Genomic DNA, 8,991 nt, shown 5'->3' on the forward strand with positions numbered 1-8,991 from the left:
AAAATTGGCCTGGTCATTAAGCTGAGAACAGCAAAAGAACAACAAGGTTTACCCGTACAGGCCTCCAAACAAATGCACTATCAGGATGCAGTGGACCCATATAATAAAGATGGCAACACAGGTGCAAAAATACCAATCAAGCAACTGCTCCAGCCTACCAATACATGGAGGGGGCGATTGCCTGGTATGTTGATGCACAAAACAACTTGTATGCGGCGCTGTTTACACTAAGGCCATGCACAGCGTCCAGGCCAGCCTAGTACCAACACCCTTCTATTAGTTCAGGCAGGCTGCCCAGCGCTAACAAAATGCATGCCGTGTGAACAGACACCGCAGTTTACAAGACCAAATGGGCCCAACTGCACCCCGAATAAAAAGTGCAAAAAACACATTTTAAAAAAATGTGGAGTATTAGCTGATATTTTGGCCAAAATACGTGCGCCCGTAACCTACGTCAAAGATCTCCACGCTTACGGGTAATTTTTTTTAGCCCGCCTGAACTAATAGAAGGGTGTTGGTACTAGGCTGGCCTGGATGCTGTGCATGGCCTTAGTGTGAACAGCGCCGCATACAAGTTGTTTTGTGCATCAACATACCAGGCAATCGCTCCCTCCATGCATTGGTAGGCTGGAGCAGTTGCTTGATTGGTATTTTTGCACCTGTGTTGCCATCTTTATTATATGGGTCCACTGCATCCTGATAGTGCATTTGTTTGGAGGCCTGTATGGGTAAACCTTGTTGTTCTTTTGCTGTTCTCATTATTGGAGGATTTTCAAGTCCTCTTTTTGTACTTTGGTCATTAAGCTGCAAACTGGCTCTGTCACTAAGGGGTTAATAAAGGTTATTTTTTTATGGCAAAACTTCTCTTTTTCGTGTTAGATATATCCCTCTATGCCAAGTTGAAGAAGTACCAGTTTGAGCAGGAGTCCTTGCCGTTCCTGGGCTATATCATCTCAGCCCAGGGTTTGGCTATGGATCCTGCCAAATTGCAAGCCGTAATGGACTGGCAGAACCCCACTCCCTTAAGGCGGTGCAGCGCTTTTTCGGGTTCGTCAACTACTATCGCCAGTTCATTCCCCACTTCTCCACCTTGTGGTGGCTCCTTTGGTCGCCCTCACCAAAAAGGGAGCCAATCCTAAGATGTGGCCGGAACAGGTCTACAAGGCCTTCTCCTCCATCAAGACCCATTTTGCTGGCACTCCCATCCTCCACCATCCCGATGTGGATAAATCATTTATCCTGGAGGTTGATGCCTCGTCCGTCGGCGCCGGAGCGGTCCTTTATTAGAAGGACCCCCAAGGTCGGAAGCACCCCTGCTTCTTCTTCTCTACGACCTTTTCACTGGCGGAGAGGAACTATTCCATCAGGGACAGGGAGTTGCTGGCAATGAAGTTGGCCTTTTCTGAGTGGAGACATCTCCTGGAGGGAGCGCGGTTCCCCTTCCATGTGTACACCGACCATAAAAACCTGGTATATCTGCAAACGGCCCAGAGGCTGAATTCTTGCCAGGCCAGATGGTCGCTGTTTTTCTCTCTCTTCCGTTTCACCCTTCACTATCTGTCCGATGAGAGGAACATCCAGGCCGACACTCTCTCTCGCTCTGTGGTGTCGTTGGAGGAGGAGGAGACTGAGCCTTGGCTAATCGTCCCATCCGAGAGCTTGAGGACTGTGGCTCCGGTCACTCTTGAATCCTTGCCCCCGGGCAAGACCTTTGTCCCTGCCCATCTGCGACCAGATGTTCTCTCTTGGGCCCACGCGTCCAGGGTGGGAGGTCGCTTTGGGACTAAGCGGACCACCGAACTCCTGGCGAGGACATATTGGTGGCCGCATATGGCGCGGGATGTGGGAGATTACATTTGGGCATGCGTCTCCTGCGCCCAGAACAGGTATTCTCGTCAGAGGCCTGCCAGGCTACTTTACACCCTGCTGGTGGTGGACAGACCTTGGAAGATGGTCAGCATGGACTTTGTGGTTGGTCTGCCCATGTCCAGTAGCAGCACAGTCATCTGGGTTGTCACCGATCATTTTTCTAAAATGGTGCATCTGGTGCCACTCTCGCAGCTACCTTCTGCACGGGGCCTGGCAGCGTTGTTCATAAAACACGTATTTCGCTTGCATGGTATGCCGGACAGATAGTCAGTGACTGAGGTCCCCAGTTCGCGTCTCGGTTCTGGAGGGAGCTCTGTAGTCTGCTCAGTATTGAGCTGAATCTCTCCTCGGCCTATCACCCCGAGATGAAGGGGTTGGTTGAGAGAGCCAATCAGACCCTGGTCACATACCTACGACATTTTGTCTCGGCCAGGCAGGATGACTGGGCATCCTTGCTACCATAGGCGGAATTTGCTTTGAACAACGCTGTGGCCTATTCCACCGGTCAGACTCCGTTCCTCCTTAACTATGGCCAGCATCCGCGTGTCCCTGTCCCTATGCCCATGTCGTCCACTGATTCCAGGGTGGCAGACTGGGCGGTGAAGGCTCGTGACATTTGGGACCACACTCAGGATGCCATCCGGGCCTCTAAGGAGAGAATGAGGGCTTCTGCTGACACGTACCAGTGCCTCGCTCCGACTTTTGCTCCTGGCGACTTAGTGTGGCTCTCCACCCGTAATATCAGGCTGCGGGTCGAGTCCACTAAGTTTGCACCTCGCTACATTGGTCCCTTCAAGGTCCTTGAGCAGATTAATCCAGTGGTCTACCGCCTGGCCCTTCCACCACACTTGGCCATCACTGACACCTTCCACGTGTCCCTCCTTAAGCCTGTTCACATGTCCCGGTTTTCCGAGTCATCTGCCGGGACATCAGACCTGTCTTTGGACAAGTTTGAGGTCAATGCCATCGTGGGATGCAGGGTGGTGCGTGGTAAAAAATTTTATTTGGTGGACTGGAAGGGTCATGGTCCAGAGGCTCGGTCCTGGGAGCCAGTGGAGAACATCCACACTCCACTTCTCACTGCGGCATTTGAGCATAGCGAGGCTCAGAGAGTAGGGGGCCCTAGGAGGGGGGATAATGTTAGGCGTCGGAATTCTGTCGCTGCACAGCAGGAATCCCGAGCCTTGCCTTCGGCGGTCTCCCATTCCTCTCTAGCCACAGAGGAGCCTGCTCAGCAAACTCTTCGATCCCGGCGCTCTGCTCAGACCAGCGTTGTGGGTTTGGTTGCTGCTGCCACCTCTGGTCCAGCTATAGCAACGCATGCTGGTCAGCAGTGAACAACTCCAGGGACTAAGTCCTCCATTCGGTCCTCTCTCCCATTGGAGGTCGGAGGTCAGGTCCTTCTCCAGCTCAGATTGGACCTTCAGGAAGGTCCCGGAAAGACGCTGCTATAAAAGGTTTGCATGGCCACCCCGCCATGCACTATGATAGACTTTGATTCTATATTGTTTAGTTGTATGTGTGATGACGGATGTATGACTGACTCATTAAGACTCCCTCCCTTTGATACGCATGAGTTAGGGTCCTAGAGTTAGTGGCGACGACCAGGGTAGACATTGTACCCGCTCTGAGCAGTAGTTCACACTGAGTCGTGATCTGTGACGCTTAACAGGTCACGCTTATACGCCGGCTAGTATGGACTCTGAAGTTAACAGAGTCTGCCATTGCATGCACCGGGTCTGAGGTTTCCCGCCGGTGTCCGGCTACCTTCAGTTATATCCCATTCGTCATTGCCTAGCTGCAGTTTACATCTCTGCACGGTGGACCCCGGGCTGCGAACGCACCATATACCTTATACCATCTACATTATTTGGTGCGTTCCGCCAGCCCCTAACACCCCATTGCCATGGTAAGTTATTGATAACCTGACCCCCATTGCCATGGTAAGTTATTGATAACCTGACCCCGCTGCCATGGTAAGTTACTGGTAACCCGACCCCCACTGCCATGGTAATTTATTGGTAAACTGACCCCCTTTGCCATGATAAGTTATTGGTAACCCGACCCCCACTGCCATGGTAAATTATTGGTAATCTGCCCCTAGCTGCCATGGTAAGCCATTGGTAAGCTAAACCTGGTTGCCATGGTAAGTAGTGATGAGCAAACGTGCTTGGATAATGAATTATCAGAGAACGCTCGGGTGTTATCTGGGAGTACTTGTACATTGTGTTTTGTCCCTGTGGCTGCATGTTTTGCGGCTGTCAGCCTGTACACGTGGGTTTTGCGTAACAAACAGGCATTTCCCATATGTGTTCAGGCAACAGCCACAAACCATGCAGCCGCAGGGATTCGAACATAATATACAAGCACTCCCAGATGCTCGGATAACGTGCTCTGATATGTGGTTATCCAAGCACGTTCTCTCATCACTAATGGTAAGTTATTGGTAACCTGACCCCGATTGCCATGGTAAGTTGTTGGTAAGCTGACCCTGTTTGCCATGGTAAGTCATCGGTATTCTGACCCTAGTTGCCATTGTAACCCGTCAGCCATCTCACCTCAACTACTATAGTAACCCCTCGTTTAGAATGCAACTAATGAAGTGGATCCTCGAAAACTTGGCAAAAAATGGGTGAAAATGCAATAATTAAGCCCGAAGAGAATATTTGATTTTGTGTAAAATATATGAATCACCAGGTTCCGTTTTGAGGTATTTGGTGCAAAAAAAAAAACACCGTGCCATGAATATCAAAACATAAAAAGTGGTAAAACTGCTGCTGATGAATCAGAGCCGTAGTGAAAGGACAAGATGGCTGATCTTTGTAGTGTGTAATCCCGCTCTCAAATAATCTTGCACTCTATCTACATCCAATACGTTCTCCAGTTTTCTTAATGGCGCAGACTTCAGATCTTAATGACACAGCTCGTTTATCAAGTAAATGATGATGAGAAGTAGCTGAGTGCTCGACAATCAATTCACTTATCATCCTGCAGCACAAGAGGAGCTCTGATTAAACCCCTCAGTTATTAGGCATCAGGCGCAGGTCTACACATCTGTATAGTGCTGTCACATGAAAATATTCCTAGTAATACATGTGATATCATGGATCACTATCTTAGTAGAAGCCATTATAATGATATGACAAGGGGAAAATATCATATATGTCCTACTGCTCTGCTTATTAATGCTCCACATGAAACTACTCCTTAATATTACTACAATACTGTGCCCAAAGCCTTCTGCTGTACTACTGCCAAATTTACCCACCATACATTGTGTAAGACACATGGACTATAGTCGTATGGGTCTGAATGTTGACACTAGAATTGATGTTTGTGAAATTGCTGAATGGCAGCTGTTTACCTCTTATATCAGCTCCTAGGGATTATTGTCTGCTATCTTTGAAAAAAAGGGACGCAGGGTCATTGAACAATCATGTTTGCTAATATGTTGATTACACATTGTACCAAGCCATGGAGCTTGTTTACTTGGAAAACAGAGGAAGACAAACTATGCAAATTATTTAAATACTCAAATAATGAGAGATGAGACACTGAAAACTCCCCCCAATCCTGTGGAAAAATACCTGAATAAGAGCTGTGATGTATAAAAGAGGATCTGCTTCTGTATCAGGTAAACTTTACAAATCACAGCCAGAAACACTCTACAAGACAGCTGCCGGTACACCATGGCTCCATCAAGAGGGACACAGATTTAACTTTCTACAGGATGCCAGCTTATCGACCTCAGCCCCAGCTGTAAGAATACTGATCTGCTACATTAACCATCACTGAACCCATGGTCCTCTCTGAAAACCACCTGAAAAATCACTCAGAAGCTGCACCAAAATTTCTATGTATCTCTTCAGTGTCTTTGAAATTCTTCAGGTTTCCAAAAACACCAAGACGTTGAAAGAAGTGAGCCGACCATTCTTCAGGCATATTCTGTTTCGCAGATGCTCAACCCCAGAAGATGCCTGGGTGTCAGTCGGAGCATTTAGTGACTTTTTGTCTTAAAAACGCTCTCATTTTATGCATTGCTTAATGGACTTATCAAAACTTCTGACAATAGGTCCAAGAAGCACTAAAAAAAGCTTAAGAAAATGAGACTGCATACATTTGGGCAGCAAGGTGGCTCAGTGGTTAGCACTGCTGCCTTACAGCACTGAGGATCTATGTTCACATCCCACCATGGACAACATCTGCAATGAGTTTGAATGCTCTCCCATGTTTGTGTGGGTTTCCTCCAGATTCTCTGGTTTTCTCCCACATTTCAAAAACATTCTGATATGGAATTTAGATTGTGAGCCCCAATGGGGACAATTTCAATAATGTTTGTAAAGTGCTGTGGAATAAATGGCTCTATATAATGAGTAAAATCAGTAATGTATATGCTGCTTACATAGATATTCATATATTTAGAAACAGTAATGTTACATTATTATTTTTATCAACTAACAAAATGCAGAGTAAAGTTTGATCATTAATAGATGAAAAAAATCTCACTAAAAATATTTATAATTTTTTTTATTGATAATAGGATAGAAGGAAAAGGGAGGTAGATGATCGGGAACAGAATCAATAGGCAAAATCATAGTCAGGAGGACAGCCGGGGTCAGATACCAGTAAGAGCCCAGTCAGACAAGTAGTATGAATACCGTGGAACCTGGTGACAGAGGCGATACATGTCCGGCAAGAGATGTAACAGAAGGTCAAAGGTAGCTGGTGAAGGTTCTTCTATACAGGTCCAGCAGTGATGGTGGATCTGTTGGACTTCAGGGAGGGAGAAGATCGGGAACAGAATCAGTAGTCGAAATCATAGTCAGGAGGGTAGCTGGGGTGAGATACCAGTAAGAACCCAGTCAGGCGAGCAGTAGGATTACCGCAGAGCCTGGTGACAGAGGTGATACATGTCAGGATTTAACAGAAGGCCACAGGTAGCTGGTGAAGGTCCTTCTGTACAGGTCCAGCAGTGATGGTGGATCTGCTGGACTTGTGAGCGAGATGTGGAGGTTTCCTGTATTTTAGATATCTTTAGGGGCACAATTCATAAGTAAAATGTCAGACACAAATGGTAATAAGTGTTTGTAGTATAAGGTTCGGCCACCGGCCAGTATCTGTATATGTACTGAATCTTATCAGATAACAAAATACATAGATAAGTTTAATAAATGTGAAAAAAAATTAAGCAAACTTAGATTTTTTTTATCTTTATAATTTTAATTAATAATAGGATAGAAGGATAAGGGAGGGGTAAAACTAGGAACAGAAGCAATACGTTTATGAAAAAGCTCTGTCGTTAATACTGTTCGGGTAGAGCTATTCGATAGCGCTATCCATGAAGAAAGTGCACGGGTAGAGCTATCCCATAGCTCTATTCCTAAAGGAAATGAACGGGTAGAGCTATCTGATAGCGCTATCCCTCAATGTTCCTGAGCGTAAGCTATTTCACATGGTTGAGCGCACTTGGGATCTGCCCCCAAGGCCCTGCCCATGCCCAATGTTTGGTCCGTAGACCGCGGCTAGGAGTTAGTCCCGCTTCAAAACAGGTCCAGCAGTGATGGTCGATCTGCTTGACTTCAGGGTGCTCGATGCTTAGGTTTCCTGTCTTTCAGATGGTTCTAGGACAACAGTGACAACCTGCAAATACTCGAGCAGCCCTGGATAATCCATTCCGGCAGGATGATAAGATCCGGCGGAAGATGGAACCTATGAGAAGAGAAGTAAATATAATGTAAGTGATGGGACTCCATATGACATGATACTACTGTGCGGTCACTGTGGCCGGACGGCAGAGGAATATTATCACACAGAGGTCAGGGATCATTGTCAGCCATCATTCATGTGATAATCCCATCACTGACAGATGACATCTGCTCCACATGAATGATTCTCACTGATATCACACAACATGGGGCTGATTCTCACACTTACCTCGTCTCTTTTTCCCCTTTTTTCCTTTTTCTGATTTTTCTTCTTCTTTACTCAGATTTATTGTAGATTTTCTTTCCTCCTGAGCAGGAAATTCTGATCATAAAGTAAAAAAAACTTCAGTAATGACATATCCTAATGGGATCTGCTTTGTCTCCTGTATATAGTAGGATTGTTCTAGTCCTGTCTCCTATAGTCCTGATAATCTGGTATTATATCATAATAGGGCAGAATAAGTCCTATATAATGTACATAATCCCATCTGAGGGGCAATAGATGTGTCACTGATATAGAGCAGTAAGCGTCCTGTGTGCCGCCATGTGGTGCATCACTGATGAGCGATATTCTATTATAGGAGACGATGTCTCCTTATGATGATGTAGGTTATTGGACGCTGCAACGCATCTCACAGAATCCATGAAAAAAGCTCCTGTGCAAAATTAGTGAAATAGAGATACAATATGGGCCCATGGACAACATAATTGTGATCCATGAATCATGAATAACATAGGAGACCTATTACAGGAAAACCATGTGGAAATATTTGAGACTTGAAGTCAACATTCAGATTGTTGGTGCTGCAGACATGGACATACCTGATAGTGGGGACGAGGATGGTAAGATGCTAATGGCGTCGTCTCTATCAGTTATTGGGGAAGATTCTTTCTGCCTGGTTGGAGGAAGAAAAACACATGAATCACAAGGAAACACAGTATAAAAGGGTTGTATCACTATAAGAACACTGACTATAAGGCCTAATAGGACATATGACTGCCATAGTGGGGAAGGTCTAATGCTCAATACCATCTTTTATAGAGTGGAGTGGAAAACAACTACCAAGAATGTCTGTCAGGTAATACTACATCTCTCCTACAGTGTGTGTATTACTAAAAATGCATGACTGGCCACAATCATGGGCTGTTATCACCAGCGGTTTCTGAAGCCAAAAGCACAATGACTGCTAACCAGGTGGTGGAGGATGCTGCATGTGATATTATGGTATTTCTGTCCTATATTTCTTGTTGTGCACATATATCAGCCTGAAGTTCCCAGTAATGACCCCATAATCTACTCACATTTCGGAGCTGTCAGTGTTGGATGTTGGGGTACACTCTGGAGGGGACTTGGGATCCTCATCGTTCATCATTCTGTTAGTGGTGGTATAGAGCTACGTGCGGAAGCAACAAGATA

This window comes from Dendrobates tinctorius, unplaced genomic scaffold, assembly GCF_039654945.1.
Source record: "Dendrobates tinctorius isolate UK_male_01 unplaced genomic scaffold, ASM3965494v1 ptg000039l, whole genome shotgun sequence".
Taxonomy (NCBI): Eukaryota; Metazoa; Chordata; class Amphibia; order Anura; family Dendrobatidae; genus Dendrobates; species Dendrobates tinctorius.